At 40.8% G+C, this 25,012-nt stretch overlaps 1 long non-coding RNA gene across 1 annotated transcript in view; it reads left to right on the top strand.

Annotated features, from left to right (window-relative positions):
* Positions 1-9,264: 9,264 nt before the first annotated feature.
* LOC116701331 (uncharacterized) overlaps positions 9,265-25,012 on the top strand; it is a 22,424-nt gene continuing 6,676 nt past the window's right edge. Inside the window, exons 1-3 of the long non-coding RNA XR_004334894.1 lie at positions 9,265-9,276; positions 17,407-17,412; positions 21,373-21,381. This is a non-coding gene — a long non-coding RNA (uncharacterized LOC116701331). The remainder of the gene's footprint in view (positions 9,277-17,406; positions 17,413-21,372; positions 21,382-25,012) is intronic.

Genomic DNA, 25,012 nt, shown 5'->3' with positions numbered 1-25,012 from the left:
AGCGACAGTGGGAATTTACGTCACCAAACAGACGCCAGCAATGACTTTTTCTGATGTTGGCATCATCATCGAGGGTGTGGTGGTTCTTCAAGATTTGGACAGCATGGCCCATCAACAGCCTTGCTGTTTGGACTTTGTTATCTTTGAACATGAGGTATCCGTCACAGCTCCGCTACACTTCGAAGGGATTCAAAAGGTTTTAATGGAGTTGGATGTGACTTACTCTCAAGGAAAGCCCAAGCTTAAAGACAGAACTGCTCCAGTAGGAGAGCTCACTGTTGTTGTGCACGTGAGGCCGTGTTCATTCCTTTACGGCCATGTGGACGGGCCAGTTATTTCCCCCTCTACAAACCTGATTGGCAGCATTTTCAGTCTTAGTTTCTATCTGTCTTACAGGTGAAGGGATGGAGAACTGTACACAGTCTGAATACTGCCATCAGGGCCGTGTGAAACCGGATCTTTGTTTAATTCAGTTGCAGTAAAGAGTTTTAATACTTCTAAGAATACAACTCAGACTTGGCTTATAGAGACATTTTTCTTTGTGTGCAGCCCCTATCTGTGGGACCAGTGATGGTTTTAGTTTACTGTGTAATTTAAAAAACTTTAAACTTAGATTATTTGAAGTTCAACCAATGTTCCATTTCTACAACAGTATTGCATAGATATGACACAGTCCTTAATTATTTATTTACAATAGATGTTTCATTCAACAAGAAAATTGGTGTCCTAAAGGTTGGATTTTCCTATTTTTTTAAATACACATTAAGATCAATTTCCTAAAGATGTTTTTTAATCCTCTTTTTAAGCATGGGGGTGTACACTTATGCAAGCCAATGTATGTACAGGGTGAATTCATGGCGACTGAAGGCAGCGTAACATTTTGAAATATTACCTGTGCTGTAAGTGACACTTTAAACCTTGAATGTTAGTTAATGACCAGATTCTTTGTGAGTGTTGACAGTTTGGCTCTTGAATAAAGGTTTTGCAACTGCAAATTAACTGGTAAAAAGGGTCATTTAATGATAAAGAGCGTTAATAGAAAGGTATTGACATTAAAAATAATGATTGCTGGAATGGTAACTCATGTTTTTGCATTTTAAATCTGTTTTATAGTTACATTGAAGTGTTAAATTCAATTGTTACTAATTTAATCTCGACAATAGAGACCTTGAACATTTTGTTTGTATTGTTCTCCTCAAATGGTTGTCAGAAACCTTTTTCAAAAGAAAAATGTCCAGTTTCCATTTTGACTGAGTTGGTAAAACACTGAAAAACTGACGTTACTTGTTCACTGTTGATTTGTTTTACAGTAAAACAGTAATGTCAGTTCATCTTTACCTATGTCACTGCAGTGAAATTAGACATTTTCTGTGAAGGTTATCTAGTGGTTACAGGCAACCATCTTTAGAGAACAATACAATCTGTTTTAGTGCCAAAAAAATTGTGTAATTGACACTAGAATATACTACTATATATTATGAAAAAAATGTGTAGTATTTAAGTGACCAAATAGTATTGGAGTAAAATTATTGAATAGGTGAAATAACATGATGAAATTGTGAAGGATTAAAATGTTCCAAGAGCACAAATTACTTTCAAACATGTTTCAATCACTCGGTATCAACACAAAATCACAGGTGTATTGAACATGAATACCTGTGTTAATTTGACTCAATTGTTTAATCTGCTGCCAAAGCAAAACAACTGTGTGCAACCCATGTCCACTATTGAATTAAGTTAATCCAACTGTTATTTTTTTCAGTGTACTGTACCTAAAGACGTTGTAAAGGGCACAACATATAGGTGTGGCCTTTCATCTACCTTGTTCATAATCTAGCTCAGGAATGGGTATCCACATTCTTGTGACTTGAGGTGGCCCGGTTCGGAGATGGGGCATGTTGGATGCAGAGTGTGGTGGTTGATATTGAACATCACTGCTGCTGCTGGTAAAAGAGTACTGACTGTGTCTGCCCTGCAGTCACTCTCAATTACTCATAATGCTCTACTGTTTGTTTCATTGTGTGTGTGTGTGTGTGTGTGTGTGTGTGTGTGTGTGTGTGTGTGTTGTGTGTGTTGTGGTGTGTTGTGTGGTGAGACTGAACCAAAGTTATATTGTATGAAAGATGAACAAGCATTATGTTTAAAAGTTATCATGTGAATATTTTGAAACCTTGAGAATAAGAAGAACACTGAGACGAGGAGAGCACACTCCTGGGTCTGGCCAGTAGGGTAAGATTAGATTAATTTGCAGCTGTGACTGTGTGAATGAGCAAGTGTTTCTTATTAAACTTTAGTGAACTGTGGTAACCTTAACTTGCCTAATACACCCCTTTTCTCTTTAACCAATAGTATAGCAGATAATATGATGTACTAACCCACTTTAATGTAAAACAATGACGTTTAAGCCCACATTTATGTTAAACAACTATATACTACACCCATTATGTAAATCAACTTCCGGCCACAACGATTACTACTCCTATTCGTGATCTCATCTCATACCCTAAACTCTCTTTTCGCTCTTCTCTCGGTCCTCTCTCCGATCACCCCTGAGATCCGGTTCGTTCTATTGAGAAGGCTGCTGCACATTTAGATCCCCACTATCTGTGTGCGGTTCAGTGCATAATGCCACACTCATCACTTTTCTGTATTGCCGAGTAGTACCCAGGCTGTCATAGGCTGCGTTTTCCTTACTATGCCTGAAAATTCCCCCTCTCCTGTAGCAGTGACAGGCAATCTTTGTTGACCCCCCCCCCCCCCCACCACCTCCTCAGATTGAAATGATGTTCATATAGTTAGATAGTATTCCAAACACAATGGAGACCCCTTGCAGACAAGATGTCCAAGGCGGCCGCATCATTGTGGCCCATGTCGATGCTTTTAACACAACAGCTCAATGTGAGGTTACAGTGTATGAATCAGTAAAGGCACTCTGGGATGCTTCTCGCTGAATTATCAGAAATGGCCATAACCTATAAAGCAAATGACAAGTGCTAAAGCAATTTTCCTCAAAGCTACACCAAGGCTCTTTTGACTTAAGACTTACTAATTCTTGGTCTGGTAACGCTTTTTTCACAGAAACCATATCTTCTTTCTAACAAAATAACAGAACCCTTACATACACTGGGGGGTTTGTTCTTCCTCCTGTAGCGAATGTACTGAGCGATGGTTTTCAGGCTTTACAACGGCAATAAACGTGACATTTTCCTACAGTCCTCGAGAAAGGCCTTGTGCAGTATCTCTGAAATACTGTAGTGCACGTCTAAGTCTTAGGTGGCCCGCATATTGCATGGAAGACAGTCCTATGCCTATATAACCTATCTGCACACTGCACTGGTGCAACTGTACATGGGCAAGATTGCATTTCCAACTGCAGACCTCTGTTGTCTTTGGGTGTTGTTTTGATTGCCTTTAAAAATCATCTTGTTCACTCTTCTCTAACTGCTAGAAATAGAGAACAATATATCAATACACCTCGCCTCACACTTCATCAAGTTTAAGAGGTTCTTTCTTTCTCAAAAGAACTTTTTATTTGTGAAGTGATCACAGAAATAACATTCAAAGATTCGTATCACTTGTATGGTGCCTTAGATGAGACATTTCAACCTCTTTCTCACAAATAAAGTTTCCCATTACACAACTGACAAACCACCACGAAGGTGTTTGGATTCACTGCAGATTGGTTGGTAGAGCTGTCACTTCACATTGAAAAGGCCACTTCACATCACACTGGAAAAAAAAAACTTTGTGGAAAAACGTCCTTACTTTGGCTGTCGTTACAAACCCTCAACTCCCTGCTTCAAAGAACATTGAACAAAATACGTCTTGGTTCTAATTTGTTTCAAACTTGATTCTTTAGTCATCTTAGTATGTAAATCTTATGTCCCTCCCTAAAGAAAGAATTATACTTTCTGCTTCCTCTTCTCTCCTCAATCTGTGACGGTGGCAACTGTTTCCCCCAATTGTACCCCAATAATCCTAAAACAATCCTAGTCCCTTAGTCCCACCTGTCCTCATAAAAATCACCCACAGAGTCTAGTGTACACACTACTAGCAAACTGTCGATAGACTGAGTGGTAATGAATCCATTTTGCTATTACTTCACTTATTTGGGTGGTCTACAATTCTGTCCTATTGTTGTGGTTATGTTTTTTCCAAGCTAAAGGGAACATACCAATTAATTAAAACTACCAATATGCAAGCCCCTTGTTACTATTCTGCTAAAAGGATCTTTCCTACGTGGCTCCTCTCAAGGGTCTGTCACATCACCTAGTCGTTAACTAGTGTAGCTTACGCCTAGAACGCTCTCACGGCCATAAGGTATCCTTCCTCCTCTCCCAGGTCCGGCTCTCCAAAGCTTAGATCACTCTAAGCTGCAGAGTTACAGTATCATGTCTCGGTTTACACTAAAACCCACACTAGCACATTCTAAGAAGAGCGTGGTGAAGGTGCAACTCCTGCTCCAGCACTAAGCCTCCCGTTATATAGATCCATTTTTTTTTCTACCTGCATTGCTCCGAGTTCAAAGCAAATATTATTTCTCATCTGCATTGCCTCAGTCCTGCTAACAATGTATAATGCTGAAATATGCGTAGGAATCTAGCTTTAGCCGGATAAACATTGTTTCATTCACACCAACCATCATAGTTCTCTCTCCAGGCATTTCCCTTAAGAACTCTGCGCTTCTTCTAGTGACGGATTCTGCAATCCTCCAGCAACTCTACCTCAATCTACAGTAGCAGCACAGCCTCACTGTTCTCAGCCTTTTAGTGTTGACAGCCCCCCCCCAGTGCCTCGACATCCCCATCTCACACCACCACGCAAGTGATGGACTGGGCCTGTTTTTCAATCTCACCCATGTCCTCCACCGACAGGGGATAAAAGGATAAAGATCCTCTGCTCAGGGACTGATTACTTACTCGCAGGCTTATCCCAGTGCCCACACATACACACACACACTTCCGTACGTACACACAACATACAGACACACACACTTGGTCCTGCTGCTAGCGTACAACAAACCTACTGAGGCATTTATTGTTTTCCTCAGAAGCATGTGGGTACAGAATGTGGTAAAGCTTGTGCGCATGTGTGATGTGTGTTCAGGACTTGTATTACAGGTGTAGGTAAAATATATACGTTGAATGAACACACGGATGATAAATTGGTTAAAGCACATCCATCCCTAACTCTCACATTGATTCTCCATAAATATGTCAAAGGCTCCAAAAGCAAAATATAGTCAACACTAAGCAATAACTCTGTGACTAGCAAAGTCTCAGCCAGCCTTAAACTGCTCATGAGTGGACACTTGGCCACTTTGCAACCGCTTCCACTTCTGATATGAACAACAATATAGTTTGCAAGACATTATTGGAAATCCATTTTCTCATGCTAAAGTCCCTCTGAATCTTTATTCTTCTGTTGTACAACATATTATAACAAATTCCATTGCAGTATAGATATTGCTATTTGCACTTCAACAGTTGCCTGCCTGTGGTCTCTTGTTGTACTTTAACATCGGCAGCTGTGCGAGGCTTGTAAATCTACTCTGAGATTGTTGCAGACGGGCTTTTTTCTGAAGTTATTATACCAGGTCCTACAGGCTACAGACTGATAGCAACAGAAGGAGTCTAGTACAATAAGGTCTAAACTGAATAATGAAAATAGGGTTGACTACAGGGCTGCAACCTAACCATGATTTTTTTATTGTTGTCCATTAATGCTTCAAATTTTTCCTTGATTACTCGTATTATTTCTTTTGTCTACTACTGTCCAAAATTTGAAAAATTTTGAGCAGAGGCCCAAAATGACATCCTCAAATGGTTGCACAACTCAAAGATATTAGTTTAACGGCCATAGAGGAGAAAGACACCAGAAAATATTCCATGTAAGAAGCTGGAATCACAGATTGGACATTTTTTCCATCACAAATGAATCAAACTTAAGTCATTCAATTAAGCAAAATATTTGCGTCATTACATGAAACGTTAACAACGAATAGTTGAAAAGACCACTTTTGCAGCTCTATTGACTTCATTCAGCATGTATCTGTATTGAGTTTTAGTAGTATGCGTAGAATTATTTCATTGACGTTTTCCAAAATTATCAGAGCTTGTGATTTTCAGCTGGCCTGTATAGCAACACACCATGCCAAATACCACGGGATTGGCTGGCCACGGTGTACAGCAGTTTAGCCTTTTGAACTCATCAAGTCATCAAAAAACACTGCATTCAGATTTCCATTGATGTCAGTATTAATAAAAAGCAGAACTACACTTGTCCACTGACATTCCTAGCGTAGTGGATTCTCCTGTGCCCACGACCTCATGCTTCCAGCTCATCATTCTCTCCCAGCGAATAGAGGAGAAAAAATCATACGACTCTCATAAAGCATATCGTCCCAGGTCTGACGCATTGCCAGCCTGTGAGGTCTTACCTCTGTCACAGAGATTTTAGTGCTCGCTCCTCACACAGACACACCGTCACATATAATAACTAAATAATGCCTAGAAAGGAATATCGAAATATTAATATTTAGGTGGGGGGTGGGAGGGAGTTACCATGTAGTTTCAATATGACAAATTTGGGAAGAACGACAGGATTTTTTTTTCCAACAAATAATAAATAATGTGTTTGTACGTAGGAAAGCAATGTCATCTTAGTAGCAATATTTTGTGTCTGTATTGTCAAAGTTATTTCCTTCAACGAGTCTGTCAACTATCAACATCCCTAAATGTTTTGACATGGCAACTATTATACAGCAGCTTTAAACCACTCATGGCATTGTGTAGGCTACTGAAAGCATATACACTTAAATCACTAAAGAATGGCCCCAATAATATGTGGCTAGATTCAAATAACTTCAAGTTAAACTAAATATGGAGCCACCAACCACGTAAATCTTGCAGGGATTTAGTGATGACGAACATCAAGATAATCCAACACTGATTATTATTCATTGTTATTGTAAATTCATAAAAAACCGAGATTTTTAGTTGGAGCTGGAACGCTGTCAGATGCACTGCATACAGGGTGCAGAGTATCTGAGAACCCGTGCATCCAATTACGCGCCATCTTCAGCACATGAGAAGCAAGCTCTTCAATCATAAGATGTACTGAACGTGACTACAACTATGGCAAGCGCAAAGCAATCTTGCTTTATACACACATCTTATAAAGTGACGACACTAACATACCGAATGCAGCGTTTTAATGTTAAATCCATTTGGGCATGGGCGATGATCAGAAATTACCATCATTCACGTTTTCATCCTGAGGATTTCAACCATAAAACGTCCCTATCTGGAGAGCCAAAGAGTAATGCCTAGGAGTGCCCCGGGTGATGAGCGCCTTCTTTCCGGGTTACATTATCAAATGCCTATCAACGACGGCGAGAGCGGGGACATAAGGGAAGAGTTTGAAAAAAGTGATACACCGTTCGCTGTCCTTTGCTGGATAATGTGATGGCAGTTTTTTGCGCAAATGGAACTGATGGCAACGAGGCTGCACATTACCAACCTATACAGAAACCACATTTCCCCTTGTCGCAAATGTGTGGAGCGCTGCGGGCTGATTCGCGTCCCACACAGACGCCACGCGTGCTGCCACACAACAACCATACACACTGTTTTTAAACACACCACACCCATCACGCACACTTATTGAAGGAATTTAGTCTGGATTTTTACCTCGGTGTCATAGATATTTGGTGAGAGGTGAGTAGTTACTTTCCTGGACTCTCGTGGTGCTGGATGGCAGTTGGCCGCCGGCTCGAATCCCCTGGCTGTATGCTGTCTCAGGGTGTCCCGCTCGTTCCTTGGCATAAGAACCATTATGGGCAGTTGGGGTTGCCTCCCGTCCCTGGCAACCACTGTTGTCCTGTCCGGTTTTGGTGTCGGGTCGTTACACACCTTGGCCAGGGGCGGGTGAAATAGCAAAACAGAGAGACAGGCTCCCTTTCGGGAGAACATCTCCCAACCACCGGCTGCATTCCCTCCGTGCTGGAGCATACTACTGTACAGGTGACCAATGAATCCCACGTACGCCTCATGTTTGGGCAATTCCAAATTCGGGCTCGTCCGTGATCTTAGACGGCCCCGCCGTCAAGAAGTATGTTCATAGACACAGCATGACACGACGCGCAGGCACCCTCAGTGGGCAAACCGTCGTATATGGATTTATGACTGAGCAAACTAGAAAATATGTTTTCTCTACAGGAGTGCCTCTGAAGAAATTCCAGATGGTGCAATTCGCGCTGTAGAGGTAGAGCTAGTGTGCTCTCGATTGTCCGTCATCAAATCTCTCCGTCAAAACAACCCCTCTATCCCCCCCCCCTTGTTCACCTATATTTAGCTATCTTCAGAACACAAGACTGTCCAAAAGGACTCCGAACACAAAGAAGAAGAACACCCTAAGTATAGACAGGAATCATCACTATCGTTGACGATTGTTGCGGATACAAAAATTTCCTCCTCGAAGGACATTCCAAACCAAGAACTGGCACTTGGCCATCCTGCCAAACGCAGGCTGAATTGACAAATTGCGAGACAGCAAGCGATACGGAAAACAGACATCAAACAATGAGCCTGATGTTGGAAAGCTTGGCCGCAGAGGTCCAGGTGAGAATGGTCGAGAGAGGTCCCTGCCTTCACACCTGGTGGGACTAGATCTCATCTCCTGGTGCGTCAGAGAAGCTGCTGCTTGCTGCTCTACCGTCGGCCAAGAGGGGGCATGACTGTGGAGGAGGAGAGAAACGAGGGGGGAGTGGGGGGGGGGGAGAATCAAACAGCTTGTGGAAAGGCTGCTAAGCTTTGAGCAGGCAACTCACCAGCGGCCTGACAGCCAATTGTATTTACAGTGCTTTATGTTATAGGATGCAACGACGTTTTTCAGGCATGTACTGGCGCAGGCTATGTATATATATATGAGGGCATTGTATAGCACGTGGTACTGCTCCGTTATTTGCATGTCAAACAACAGTGACAAATCAAAAAACACCTTCTGAGGGCTATATTTTAGTGACGTCTTGATAAAATGCATCCTAAGCGTATGGTGAGTATCTTTCCCAAAGGCGTGCTGGCTTTGGATTCCCCATGGAGCCAAACCTTGCCGATTTTTGTCTAAGCGCTTGATAAGACCCCTAGATGAAACGAAATTCCGACTATAGAAAATAATAATATTCAGAATCTGTAGTAAGAACATGAACACCCATGCGGGATTTTGTTCTTTTGCCTTTGATTTAGTGTGTAATAAATAGCACCACCCTAACAAGCTGTAACCAATGTCCAAAACGCAGGTTGTGAAGTAGCTTCAACTCCCATGCGTCCTGTTTGAGGGATTCCCATGGAGGAAAGTTTCCACGAAAAAAGTGAATTGAATCCAAACACTCGGACTGAAGAGCCTTTAACAAATGCCTATCGTTGTGTATCCGTTTTCTCTCCACTGTGGAAATAGAACCACTGGAGCTGTAATTTCAGCACCAACGAAGCGAGCTGGCCATCCTGGGAAGCCCTGCTCTTCCGTTGTGCTGACTGGCGCGGCGGCCCAGTTGAACGATGTCTTCGCTCTTGTTGACATGTGTTACGATAAACAATTCCTTGCTTCCCCAAGGCAGGTATACACTTTTTATTCTCATCTCGTGTAACAAGGCTGTGCCCTCTCCTACGGGCCCGAGGTAAAAAAAAAAAAAAAGAGAGCTCATTGCAATGGTTCACAACACCAGGTATGGTATGTAACGGCAGGGGAAGCGACACAATATAATGCCAGATGTAAATTTTTCTGGCCAAATGTGGGGAAAACAGCGACTTATTTCAAAACCGAGGCACATACAGTTTGACATTAAGAATGTATTAATACATCTTACAGACTGCTAAAGTCTCATATGCAGTAACAATCATACCTCCTGTACAGCCATTTAATTTTGGTCTCGCAATGTCATTCGTAGGCCTGGGGCTTCCAATCAAAAATGGGCATTACAACAAAACAACATTTGCATAACCCTAACCCATCATGATTTCCACCCCTCCTCTAACACCAAATTCCTCAATCTTCACTTAGGGTTTAAAGCACAACGATTTAGTGGTTGAATGGCAGATCGTGCGCTATGGCAGAACCCTCCTGGCTTCTTAATACACCAGGTCCATGTATCACAATGCTACAATGCCAAGATGCTCCAGCACAAACCCACAACAGAACTGGGTTAGCCCTGTATATGCTGGATTATCTAGGGCTTTCCCTGCGTTTCTGACAAGCACATTTTTTTAAATCCAAGATGTTCCCCAAATCAACATCTTCCACTCGTTAATTAGGAAGTGTCGTTTATTATGCTGGCCAAAGTATTTTAAGGAACATTTAGAACATTGTGCACGGAAAGGTTATAATCCCCAAAAATGGCATAAGCTGTCTCCCCTATTAATATCATCAATTAAAAAGAAAAATGCTACAATTTACCTCCATCACACCAGTTTGAAATCCTTGTTTTCCTCCCAGTAGTACTCTTTCTTCTTTTCTATTGTCCGATGAAGAATGGTCAAGTTGTCGCCTCTCTTGTTTGTTCACACAAACAACATCCCTCCCTCTCAACTTTCTTCCACATCCAGATCAGCAGAAAGTTAGCAATGTGGATGTAGACCCGGAGCTCAGCAGCAAGTAAAACTTAGTTAAAGTGCAAAGTGAAGGAAACTTTAATTTTATTGGCAATGAAGAGTTTTTGAAAATTGTTTTCTCTAAAGCCCTGTAAAAAGTCTTTCAACGAGAACTGCCCGCTACGACTTTTATTTTAAAATGTCATATTTCTTTAACAAATTAATTTCCTTTTATTTTTGCTTTCAATTAAAGTTCACAGAAAAATGAAAATTGAATGTTGTGGAACGTGCACATTTCTACAATAAATGATTTTGTGAATGTTACATATATTGCCTCCAACAACTCAGTTTTAATTGGACTTTACTTGCAAATATTTGTCGAGACCATCCCCCAGTAAGGATGGAACTGTCTGGGCATACTCAGTCGCGGCTTGTACGTGACTGGGATCTGCTGCTGGCCATGTGGTTATTTTTTTCCGTCTTTTTGAGGGCATTTCTTCTCAAAACTACGTAAGTAGCCCATTTTTATCGTGAAAGTAATGTATCCTCAAATGAACGTCTATTTTTCTCTATCTCTTTGTCTAACGGTTACCTTACCCAGTTGTGAGATGCCACGAGTCATTTCAATGTGCCCGCCGTTAAGCTCAAATGATTAGCTAACATTACACGTTCTATTTGTAGTCAAATGCGGTTTCTCTCATCAATTACACCTGTTTAGTAGATTTCAATATCACATCCATAATTACTAGCTTTGACTAACTGTTGCACAGTCATGTGTAGGATTGCTGCTTGTGCCGTCTTTCCCCTAGTTAGTATAGCATATTACTGCAGGGTAACGTTAAATGTCCATTTACACGAGAAACGCAAGGCAATGCAAATTTTTTCTGTTTCGTACATATTGTTTTTCGCTTTCAACATCAGCAACATTTGTAGGGTCGTTGCAATTTTTTGTCGGCGCATTTATGAATTCATATAAGCGTCCAAATATGCAACATTCAAGAACTGGAACACTTTTTCTTTTAGTGCATAACAGAGTTTGGTAAATAAAAATTTGACGAGTAGACACTCATCTGGTTTTTCCCTGTTTCAAACAACAATGTACTCTTTTTTTGGTAAATTGTTTTCGCTTAGGTTATATTAACACTGAGTTTTGTTTCTCTCAAGAGACAGCACATCTACTCCAGGAGCACTGCTACTCCCCCACAAGCTCTGTCCTCATTCAGATACATATATTAAGCATCAAGGTTTTTGTTTCAATACATTGTTTTTTGTGTCAACTGTTTATCATAGAATATGGTAATCCAAAACGTTTATGTGTGTGTGGGGGGGGGATTCTTCAGATAGTGAGGAGTTTGGAAGGTGCAGTTCCACTGAATCAACGTGTATGTCTCACTGACAGGACCTCGACCAAAGCTCCAGAGCTGTTTCCCTTTGACGGAGGAGAGGGGTTGTCATCATCACCAACCTTGTTTATTGGGAGCTGATACAGTGAGGCGAAAGTGGTTAGAAAGTGTTTTATCGGAACCCGCATAAAAGTTTGTTGTTTTGTTTTCTTGCTACAGTTGGCTGTGGCGCAGTCACTTTGTTTTACAACAAGTACAACTGGTTTTCAGCTTAATACACACTTTGAAGGTGTAAAAAAAGCTCCCCTTTCATTCCCAAATAAATTTTGACAGTCCTAATACATTCACTGTCTTATAGACAGTTTTGGAAGTAAGTTTGCATCAACTTTTAAAAAGTCCAGGGAAAACTCTTAAGTAAACATATACCATAACGTGTTTTATATTGATTAAATGACATAAATAGAGTTTTTTATATCTGTTGTGCTGTCATACAGGAAACTGCAGTATAGCAGTGTGCATGAGGACTGATTCTCTGTCTTGCCATGAAACCAGAAGTCCGTTGTGAAGATAGAGAAACCGTGCGTTCCAGATCTCGGGCTCTGCCATAGCATGGGGCTGTTTGTCCTCAGGTGACACTCGTGCTGATCTTCTCAGGACCATGCAAAGTTTGAGAATTTATGTAGGTGTTTTTTGTGTGACTTGATGCACGGCGTCCCAAAACACCAACCTACAAGTTCACAATCAGCTCAAAACATCTTCTTAGAAGTGAACTTGATCGTTGGCCTTGCACTGAAGACTGTTTTTTCATTTTTTTCTGTGTCAAGTATGTTACATTTTTCTGGGCCTAATGAGCGTATTCCTGAAAGCACATTTTTGTCCAAACTACTTCTGTGATCATTTCTGTTCATGACATTTTTTCTGTTATTTTAAATGATTAACTGATGTACTTGCTGAAATACAGCTATTGTGTCAAGCGCTCAGTAAGCTGAGCTCACGTGTTCTAGTATGTAAACTAGTATATTTAAAAAGAACATCTGCTAATATTAAAACAATGATTTCAAAATGATGGCATTGACTGTTAGAAGGCCGTGATGTTTCAATGTCAAATTGTCAGATTATAATATTGTATAATATCTGTTTAATAATGCTGAGGAATCAAATACTTCTCTTTTCTTTGTAAATGTATGCCAATGCTACCTAATTATTTTAAGTAAATTGCACCTTATAAACGAAATAGAATTTGTCAACATTAAAAAAAATAGTGGGCAGGATTTATTTAAATCAAATTTTTAATTTTTCTTTAAATGTAACCTAATAAATTAGTGTTTGTGGTTAAATGTTCTCTATTTTGACAATGGTAAACTTAATATTTTTGTTTTTTTGTAGACTTCATTAATTTAGCATACACAAAACTGTTTATTACTGAGTTTTACCTACTTAAAAAAACATGATGTTCACTAAACTACAAAAGTGGTTGGAAATGTTGTCTTAATTTTATTAGTTATATCTATGTAACAGTTTTTACAGTGCACTACTGGGGTTTGGATTAACCAGACAGCATTCCAGGTACGATCAGACACCTCTAAATTGGCACGGTGTTGTTTTTTTCCTGATGTACAAAATGTTATGTGTCCCCGCCACTTATTGTTGCGGCAGCTGAAAATGTCCATTTCATTTCAGATTATTGTTATGAGTCATTCATTAAGCTTTCAATCATGGCTGTGCAATCTGCCCATCCTCACTAAACGAATTCAAGCCCAATATATCCCCACTAATTGGAACTACTTGTTGGTTATGAAGGCACACGTAAAAATTATAAGATGAAGTTTATATTACTGTAGATTCGATGACCATGCTAGTCATAGCAACTTAGACGACAGCTTCAGGTAGTAGAATTTTTGTATATTCAAGTGTCTATGTATTGTTATGTTAGAAACCAATCAGAAAAAACTAAAGAATGACCGAGTTTTATGCAACTGTCTACACAACACCTGAGCTGACACTCATTGTTACATCACACACAACGCACACGCACACGCACGCCACACACGCACACAACGCCACGCAGTGCACATGCACATGCACATCACATGCACGCCCTGTTTAATAAGATTAATGGGGTGGCCTGAGGACATCCTCTCCACAGCCCTGACACTATGTCCACTGATGCTCTACGTATGCATTTAAATGCCAGTTATTTAGAACATGTCATGAAAAAGGATATTTCCATGATCTCATATTTCATAGTCTCAAAATGGTTTGGCTCATCGAATAGCCATGTTCATCTTTTGGACTTGTTTACAAAATGAGCAATAAATTATAAACTTTGTGTCCCTTTAGTGGAAAACGTAGTCTGTATTCTGAGTGTGGACAAAATGAAAAAAGCTTAGCCATTTCATCCATCCCATCACTTATTCTATAGCAATGGACTTATGTTGAGTTTCTGGTTATAAGTCATTAAGGCTACGTTTGATCATATTCTACATCCTTAATATAAACTCTGCCCCATGAAAGGCTTTGCTGTGATCTTAGCGCACAGACGCACACACATTTATCCCACTCAACACCATTAGTTCAGAGATTTCACACATTACTGATCTCAAAACTCCAACCAAGGACCATAGTTTCTATATCCTGAACGTGCGACAAGTAACTCTACTTACAGCAGGGAACATTTGTTTCGCTGAGATGCTTCTTTCCCTTTTTCTCAAACATGCTTGCCCTGTCCGTTGCAGCTATTTGAATAATTGTTTCCGAATCTGAGTCACAGCCCTGCGATTCCATGCATACCCTCAAGGTTAAGGTAGCTATTGTTCAACAGAGCTATCCATCCAGGCAGTGGAGTAATGCATGTTTTATGAGCTTGGAAAAAATGATAAAACTGCAACTTGAAAGGTCCCCTTGCGATAAGAAAGAGGTATGACTCATTGGCCTCTGTTGGTGCTTACATCAAAATGCCTTAAAGATCCCCGAGTTATGATAAGTTCCATACTACCCTTCTCATCACTGTGCATGTCGTAACTGTCTGCGCACCCACTGCTACCTAGCTTACCCCAGATGCTGGAGTACCGCTCCAACTAGCCTACTGCTCCCAATAAGTGACAAAATAAGCAACATGTTCCTATTACTGTTTGATGTGTATAGTCACAGCGTGTACAAATAACAAGATCACATAAGAACCGCCCTCTTCTATAGATACATACTGGGAACATATTCTCAGAAGCCGAAGCACTGCTACTTGGGCGCAGGGATTAGCGAAACACCTGAAAGCCCGTTCTTACTCCTGCTCCTCACCACAGGGCGTCTTGGTCTTTGATGCAAATCACTCAGCTCAAGAGTCATTGCTTTGGCTGCTGAGAATATGGTTCCCAGTTGGTATACGTTAGAAGATGCCGTGTCTCATGTGACCTTGTTATTTGTACACGCTGTAACTTCTAATGTCTAGACTGTGTGTGCACATCTGTGGTATTATACTTTGCTACTGATTAAATTGCTTTATTGATTGTTTTATTTGACTGCAGTTGGAACTCATGCAATGCCCATGGATGAGCTTTTTACAACTATACATTATAACAACATTGTTAGGTGCTGGCTGCAGACTCCTTTAATACTAAAAGAACATATTCAATAAAAAGGAACTTACAGGAAAAACTAGAAGACAAATGGGTATGTTCTCACATCTCCATCATTCACCATCCACTGGCTATCTACAAATACAAGACCAATAAATATAAACCACACAAATAATTACAGTGATTAAATCCCAAAACACATTAAAACAACAACAACAAAACAAAAAACAGCAGCCTTCTACAGGCTGGAGGATGTGTTGGGATGAAAAGAACCATGCCAACGAGTAGAGTTTGAAAATTGATGCCCATTTTTTGTAATTTTACAACAAATGGTCTTGTGTCTAATATCCCACCTCACCACATTTGTTTATGTAAGGTGGCAGTTTGTTTGTACACCCACACAGGTGTTTTAGTTCTACTATTTGAGTAACTGATACTCAGCTTGCGCAAGGTAATAAAAAAACAAAAAGAACGAAAGTTGACCCACCCAGAGTCGAAAATTAGGTCTCGAGCTACAATGCCACCACAGCGGAGAGGAGGGGGTAAGAGGTCTTATCAGGGAAATTAAGTGAAAACACCTTGTGGGTGAACAATGTAGGCCACTCCTGAGTTGAGCTACAGCAGCATGGTTTAACTAATTTTTGGGGTTTTGTCCGAGGTCAGCTCGTTTACGTTACGGCACAATAAACATGATGTTTAAAATTCCTGATAATCAATATCAACTAGCATAATATGTGTGTACTCTCAAAGAGTAATGTAGCTAATTGCTTGGCTAAACTATGTAATGAACGTAGCTAATTGTATAATCAAGCAAACTGAGTAATTATTAAACCAGCTAGCTAAACCATGCAAGTACACCCGCTAACGTTACATTAACATAGCCTACCGTGAGCCTTATCTTCTTATAAAGTTAGTTCCATTTGTGCCCTTAGGTAACGTTAAAGTTAAGTTAACTAATCATTGTTTTCACTTTTGGACGTTAACGTTATCTGTCAAAGACTATCCAACCAATATTTTAAAACGAAAACTGCAGCTCGGTTGCACACTTACCCTCTTTAGACATATATTTTAGACTCTTCTATCCATCTGGAACTAGCCTACAGTTAGTCCGTTAACTGCACGTTAAAGAGGATATTTTACACATTAACAGTCCGACGCTTTTTTCTCCTAAACGAAGATGGTACCGGAAGTGACAATCTTTTTGTAGGAACCCGTAAGCTCTCTTAATGTACGCACTGTGCTGCACAGGTTAGCTGTTTCCATATTTGTTTAGCATGCGAGGCAACTCAACAACAGCAACAACTAGTAACTAAGTACGTCACCTAGAGAAGGGAGCGGTCTGCACTAACCATTACTGATGGTTCAAAGTTGACAGGTACAGTTCACACATGAAGTGATACACATACTGTATGAACAGTTCATATTTTGATGCACTCCATTCAAGAGGAGGTGACACTTCAGGCATTTATGTGGTTTAGGAAACAAGGTCGCAACTTGGTAAAGATTAACATTATCTTTATTGTGCTGCAAATTGAATTTTATTACATTGGCTAGATAAAAACAATAGTATTGAAGGAATCTGAAATGCATTCAAAGCAGCAGTAGGCTAGTGTTGTCTATGACCTACAGGGATTCTGAATGTGTCACTGGTATCTCTTAGAGAAAAGATGCTTAGCAGTGTGACTTGAAAGTAGGTTTCATTGCCAAGTGTCAAATGCAAAAAGCACAAACTCTGGCTAGTTTGTGGACAGAAGACATCAACCATTGCAAATGACAGCACCACAGCAGGGAGTAGGCCTAGGCTTCTGCATGTTTCTGTTTTAAAAGCTGTCCTCTGCTGTGCACCCTAGAAGTAATCTTGAATGGGCATGCTACATTTGTCCTGGTCAGAAGACGTTATCGTAGCCTTTCGTATTCCATTCTGAAATTAATCAGACTATGAGAAGAGACAGTGTAAAGTAGCCATTGCCTTCAAAAGAGCTTCGGCTGTGCTGTGGGAGGACACTATTTTGATTACTGTCAAGTCTAAGTAATAGCAACTATGTCTTACATAATCATACTTAAATGAATGTTTCCAACGTCAGCTACAACAGAGCTGCTCTATAGCAAGGCTGATCATTTCAGCAATTTCCACATGCCTGTATCGAATTAACACAGATTAAAATACTGTGTGTGTGTGTGGTGGTGTGGTGTGTGTGTGTGTGTGTGTGGTGTGTGTGTGTTGTGTGTGTGTGTGTGGGGTTTGTGTGAAGCAAATATAGATACATATGTAGTAAATGATACATAATAAATAAGATATTTTCCTTAAATATTTTGTGTTTGTATTTTTTTTATTACATGCATGTATGATTCATGCATGAACGTGGGTGTCTTTATATGAAAAAAAAAACTGACATCCTTTGGATCTATGTATGTTGAACTTCCTTAAATACCAGAAAAACTGCTCGTCATCATATCATCATCATCGTTTTTTCGTTTATCAGTTATCATCACTTCACCACACCGACTATAGCAACATGTGTAAAAAAATTAATCATAACACACTTTTAGTGGAATTAATAATGCATACGAAAGCCAACCACTTCTCTGTGTTGTTTTATGTGGGGTGGTAGTAGCTCAGTCAGGAGGGGGTTGGGAACTGGAGGTCGCTGGTTCAATCTCCAATGGACCACAGTATGGTGGTGGACTGGTGCTCTTCAGCAAGGCAACAAACCCCCAACTGCTCGATGCCTTTCAATGGGCACCCCCTCACTCTGACGTCTCTCCTAATAGGCATGTGTGTGTAATTCAGCCTGTGTGTTATGACAACCAGAGTGTAACTAATTTCCTCTGCAGGATTATAAAGTGTACATTATTATTGTTAGGAAACAGATTATTCACCCTTTACATAAAAAGTATGTGCATGCATAATCTGAGACTGGGAAATCTTGTATTGATTTCATTAATTTAACTTTCAAACAGTTTAAGATTTAGGATGGTGCGTTTCATTATCTTGGCATTTTTCCAACACATTTAAAGCAGACAGACTAATGAGCCATTCTCTGGAATGTATTATAACCTCAGTTTAAGAGGTTCATGTCTAAAGTTGGAAGTACAAATTCTCAATTTGTCGTCTCTGTTTTGTGTTCGGATGTCAGATCGTCAACCAAATTAGGCCCGGGGTGGCAAAGAGCGGGTAAACGAGCTAGTGGAAAAGCTGGAGTCACCGCTATCGCCATTAGCCCCAAACTGTTAATAAAAAACGTCACTCTAATTAGTGGGTATGAAGAGATACACAGAAAGCTAGCACAACTAGGGCTACTGACGTACACAGACAACACGTTCACAGGAACAATGAACACACACACACACACATACACATGACTCTAAGACCATCACATGTATGGACAAAATCTTGTTCAAACTTTTGCTCAGAATAATGCACTAATGACACTTATCAGGAGAGTGAAAAGAAGATAGAGCAAAGGGCGAGAGGGCAAAGGAGGAATTGAGGAGGAATTAGATAGACAGATGAAGAATAGGTTGCACAAAAGAGGCGCAGAAAATGAATCTCCAGGCACTCTGTGGGTCGAGTTAATGACAGATGTTGATGCATGTGCACGTGCTGCCCCCACAGCGCACATGCTCAGAGACGGCAGGGGTCAACAGAAGCTTCCAAGACCTCCCAGCTTAACTCACCCTACCAGCCATTAATTATACACAACCCCTCTCCATCCACTATGACAAAGAGGTGTGCGCTCTTAAGATGTTAAAAGCCACTGGATGATTTATGTATATGTGTGGAGCAGATTGTGTGGGCTCTCCATGATAAAGAGGTCTCGGCGGGGGTGAATAACGAGCACTCGTGATATAGTTTATATTCTCTCCACCTGTGATGGTACCAGGAGATGTCCAGCGTCTCAGAGTTCCACTGTTTTATTTGATCAGTGATTGCTTGTGCATTGCTGACGCCTCATCCTAGGGCTCAGCAACGTGAACCGTGAGTGAGGTGCCATGTGCACTCAGAATTATTTCTTGGGTTTGCAATCCAGGACAGTCACTGTTGTTATCTCAACAGGGCCAGCTTTCTCACAAAGGGACTGCACTCATATCTGGGTTATAATCATAGACAGATGTTGAACGTTCCTAGATGGTGATTGGGGGCTTTCAGGATTATTTTCAGTTGTATTGTCACCTAGCTTCTGTTCTGTAGCAGTGTTAACTCCTCAGAAACACAAAGTGCTTCTTTATCTGTGAGAAATGTTATTGTGATGCCTTAAACATCTTTCCTATAGTTTTTTTTTTTGTGAAGAAGCTCAAGGCCGCATGTTGTTGACATCACAAGTTTGAAGTATATACTTTTCATCTTTGGAGAAGAGGTGGGCTTGGATGTACATATTGACAAGTTTGTCTCAGGCCCTTATAATAAAGGAATATACCTGATACACGTTCATATAGAATACATATAAAATGATTCTCATTCATGCATGCAAAATGCTAAAAATGCATACACAAACACACTAGCATGCAAACACAACTGGGCCACCGTACATACTAACACACAGACCCAGTTGACCTAACTGAAATGATAAGCACAAAGACACCACACACACACATAGACAGCGCACTTTTAAACTTACAAAACAACAGCTGTGCTGTGTCTATTTATGTTGTTTAGAGTTGTTATTGCAGAGGGAATGAAGCTTTCTTGTAAATGTTCCGCCTTAACGTATATATGTAGTCTCAATCATCATGCCATAGAATCCATGAATAAAAATTCTAATTTCAATTATGATAATAAAGTACCATTCACCAAAATTTTTTCCATCCCCCTGAACATAATATTCAGACAAGCCAGACGCCATGTTCAGTTTTATAATAGACCTACTGCTCCTCGAGCACATTATTCACAGCAGTAAGGGAACATGCAAATATTTTGCAGCAGATAGCTTACACATGAAACCATGAAAGTAGATGAGAAGTCGTGCTATTCATATTTGATAGCTGGGCTTCAGCTGCACACCCAACCAACCAACAAGCCACAAGCGCGACAGTCCCAATAATGAGCTTGAAGGAGCATCTGTGATGGCAGAGTGTGTGTGTGAGGTAATTAGCTGGACAGTGGCTTCAAAATGCTGTGTTACAGTGTGACAACGGACAGCTGTTGTCTCTCTGCTTGCCTTTTCATTTGCTGTATGTACCAAAGATAAGAAAGACGGTTCAGCATAACAACAACTGACTCATAACTACAGTAATATAACGTCGCACCAACCAAGTACACACATCTTGAACTGCATGTGTAAAATCTTTCAAAGTACTAACACATTAGTCACAAACAAACCACTCACCTCTTAATTTCCTCTCAAACATAAACATTCCCATGCAAACACACACAACTGTTGGGCGAAAGATACTGTGTGTGTGTGTGTGTTTGGGTGTGACCCAGGTGCCCATTAGTCCCCCCCACCCCCCACCCAGTAAGCCAGGCATCAGATCAGCGATGTGGCTGGATCGATAAGCAGGCAGGCAACTCTCTTCATTAGGATCCCCGGGGCCAGGCCACCTGCTACTCACTCCCCAGCTCCTCTGGCTGGCTCTCATAGTCTGCCTCTGGCTGCCTCCACTCAATAGATTTTGTGTCTCTGTGTCTTCCATTGCATTTTTTGTGTGCTTGCTCATGAAAGCAGTTGTAGAGAAAGAAAACTACATACTGTACTGCCACACGCTGACCCTGACAGCCCTCAAGGCTGTTATCTGGCACCCAGTAGAGATCTGCAGGCACCCACATGGACGTTAGAAGGGCTCTGAATCTCGCAAGAACAGTGTACATTAACCAAGCATATCCAGACTCAGAAGAGGTACAATGAAGTAATGATGAAAGGGGAGAATGAGAAAAAAAGAGTAAAAAAGAGACATTAGACAGGAGTTGTGAGTTTATTGTGAAAGCTTCCACAGGTAGTGAGCAACTTAATCTGTTCAAAAGGGAAGAGAAATGTTGGTGCATCACTCAGGTGGTAAATTCCACTTGCTTGTACATACACCAATTGCAAAAGATGGGAACCTTTTACCATGACAATAATGAAAAAGGGCAATTTAGAGATTTTGGTTACAATATGTAATATACTGTATTTTTCTTGCAAATTCTCACCATGTTATTCGGTTTGAAATTACAAAAACTAAATTCTAGAGTCTATGCATAAAATGTATAGCCCAAATATGTATTAAAGGGATACACATATGTGAATGCAGTATGTTTACGTAATCCAAAATGCTTAAAGCTAATAATAATTTGAAGTTTATCAAAGCTCCGCGGTGGGAACCAGTTTGGAAGTAACCTAGCAACCGTGCTGGCACATTCAGCTTCCCCCCTTCAACATTGCACAAAGGTCTATAGCTGTGGCACTTGAGCTTGATGAAAGCAGAGTTAGGCAGTAAGAGGAGTTGGCCCTGCTCACTGCCACTCCTCCACATGCCTGCAGTTCATACCAGCAAGCAGGCTCAATGACCACAGCCTCAATGCACCATTTCCACAGCACTACCCACTGATTATGCTCACCTGTCACTTGGGGCACTATTATTCAAAGCACTCGGCCTTTGTACAGAGCAGTTTGAGAACTGGCAGTTAAGCTTTCCAGGGGGAAAAGAGAGCTGATATATGCATTTTTTGTGCATTTAGGAGATTTCATTATCCAGTGAAGCTTATGTTTTGTGTTCCTTTTCATTTATCATATAATATAACAAATAATGAATTCAAATGTATTCAAACAAGTAAAATTTGAGTTTCAAACACCCCGTTATGCCACAGTATTAATCAAGCCTGTAAAACACATCTTAAGTACAGTATATGCATGAGGTTCATGTGACCCAGTATTATAACAGATGCATTCCAGTATGTTAACATAAATTGTATTCATGCAGTATATGGGACTTTGTGCACACGTGTATGCCACCTATATGACGTAGCCGATGCATAGCGACCTGCCTCAGTGTTTTGCAGGTCCACACCCACAGAAGGACCCAGATGCAGGGGGGGGGGGGTTGGAGCTACCACTGAATCCACCCAGCAGGGGTAAGTGAGGTTAGCAACCATAAGCAATTAGCGCATCATCTGACAGTGTGAGTCTTCTGCTTCTTGTCTCTCTGCTGAGAGATTTCCGGAGCCCTGCGATGTTGAGCCTTATCGATCGGGCATGCTGGAAAGGTCATTGATTTGGCTCACTGCCAGAACCTCCCATGCTCTGGCATTCACTGGAACACTGCTGCCCAACCAGGCTGGCACCTTATGTTTGTGTGTGTGTGTGTGTGTGTGTGTGTGTTGTTGGTGTTTGTGTTTGTGTGTGTGTTTGTGTGTGGTGTGTGTGTGTGGTGTGTTGTTACACAAGGAATGCCCTGCTGCTTGTGTAGGAAACATAAACCTAACTTTTCAATAGGGTTTATTCAGTGTACTCTTGTGCCGGGGCCTGAAGACTGTGGAACTCCAACACTTAATCTGAGTTCAAAGGCAAATGTTGACGTTATGGAAAGTACACTTATGCTTTCTTGCTGACAATAGATTAGAAGATTTTGTTTATTTATTTTTTTAAAGATTATTTTTTTGGGCTTTTATGCTTTTAATGGACAGGACAGCTAGTTGAGAAAGGGGAGAGAGGGGAAGGCCTCAAACACAAGGTCAAACTCAAACCCTGGCCTCTGTGTCAGGCATAAACCTCTATGTGTGTGTGCGCCCGCTCACCAACTGAGCCAACCCTGCCACAGAAGATTGATACTCCTGGATCTTTGTTTAAATATTTCTGTCTGCTAACGTCTGCTGCTAGTACTTGTTTTAGAAAGAAAATTCTTGTGGGGATGTAACAGCATTGGCAGACTCCCCTGATTATTACGTTTCATCACACTGGATAAGGCATCAGCTCAGTGACTTGCTGATTAATCCCATAGCATGTTGCATCAATCTAAGTTACATTTCCATTGCCAGGTAGTTGGTTGCTTGTCTGACCAAGCACCAGCATCACATAGTAATGAATTATGCAGAAGCAGAGATAGTTGCTTTTTTTCAGACTTGGCGACAGCTAAAGAACTCTAAGTGCTGTTTCTCTCTTAAAACAACATTAGCCAGCTCTCAGATGCTTGGCTTGGAGCTTGACTGCTTCCTGCTACTTTTTTTCCCACCAGTTACTTATCCACAGCCTCTGCACCAACAGATAGATTAATAGACTACAGTAATTAATTCTCTGGCAGGAAATATTACATTTTTATCCCCTCCAGAATAAGATCAGAATATGGTAACCTCAAGCTCACTGCTGCATAAAAAATAAAGCACAGACAATAGACTTCTGAGCTGGTGTGTCAGGTTGTATTTAATGTACAGTCTCAGCATGCTATGTGTATATTGCAGACATGGAGGACCATCACAATTAACTTACATAACTGACACTGCTCTGCAAAGTGATGAGGCGTTTAATTTACACATGACTACACCCCGACAGCAAGGGATCTGTTCATTTGACCTGCACACTACCCCCTTTAAGTGAAAAACCCTCAAGAGAAGACAGAATCTATTTAATCATACACTGTGAAAAGCATGTCAATGTCTTTAGCACTCTAATCACAGCATGTCAAGGTGGTACTTGTTTCATCTCGGAGAGCGATGAGAAAACACAGCATCGGGCCGCAAGATCTCACTCAGACATTTCTGAACAGCTAAAATGAACTCTCCACTGTGTCTAAAACAACACATCAGTGAATTCCTTACCTACTGCACTTACACAATTCTTCTGATGTACTGTACCTAAAACGTTGTAAAGGGCACAACATATAGGTGTGGCCTTTCATCTACCTTGTTCATAATCTAGCTCAGGAATGGGTGATCCACATTCTTGTGACTTGAGGTGGCCCTGGTTCTGAGATGGGGCATGTTGGGTGCAGATGGTGTGGTTTGATATGAACATCACTGTCTGCTGCTGGTAAAAGAGTACTGGCGTGTCTGCCCTGCAGTCACTCTCATTACTCATAGATGATGCTCTACTGTTTGTTCATTGTTGTGTGTGTGTGTGTGTGTGTGTGGTTGTGGGTGTGTGTGTGTTTGTGTGTGTGGGTGTGTGTGTGTGGAGACTGAACAAAGTTATATTGTATGAAAATGAACAAGTTTGTTTAAAAGTTATCATGTGAATATTTTGAAACCTTGAGAAATGAAGAAAACACTGAGACGAGGAGAGCTGGACACTCCTGGGTCTGGCCAGTAGGGTAAGATTAGATTAATTTGCAGCTGTGACTGTGTGAATGAGCAAGTGTTTCTTCATTAAAACTTTAGTGAACTGTGGTAACCTTAAACTTGCCTAATACACCCAGTTTCTCTTTAACCAATAGTATAGCAGATAATATGATGTACTAACCCACTTTAATGTAAAACAATGACGTTTAAGCCCACATTTATGTTAAACAACTATATACTACACCCATTATGTAAATCAACTTTCTGTATACACCCACTTAATAAAACGGCTGAGCAGGGAATTAAAGTTTTAGAGACTGCTGA

The sequence above is a fragment of the Etheostoma spectabile genome, chromosome 14 (assembly GCF_008692095.1).
Source record: "Etheostoma spectabile isolate EspeVRDwgs_2016 chromosome 14, UIUC_Espe_1.0, whole genome shotgun sequence".
Lineage (NCBI taxonomy): Eukaryota > Metazoa > Chordata > Actinopteri > Perciformes > Percidae > Etheostoma > Etheostoma spectabile.
The sequence above is the reverse complement of the archived record's forward strand: the minus strand, read 5'-3'. Positions and strand labels throughout refer to the sequence as shown.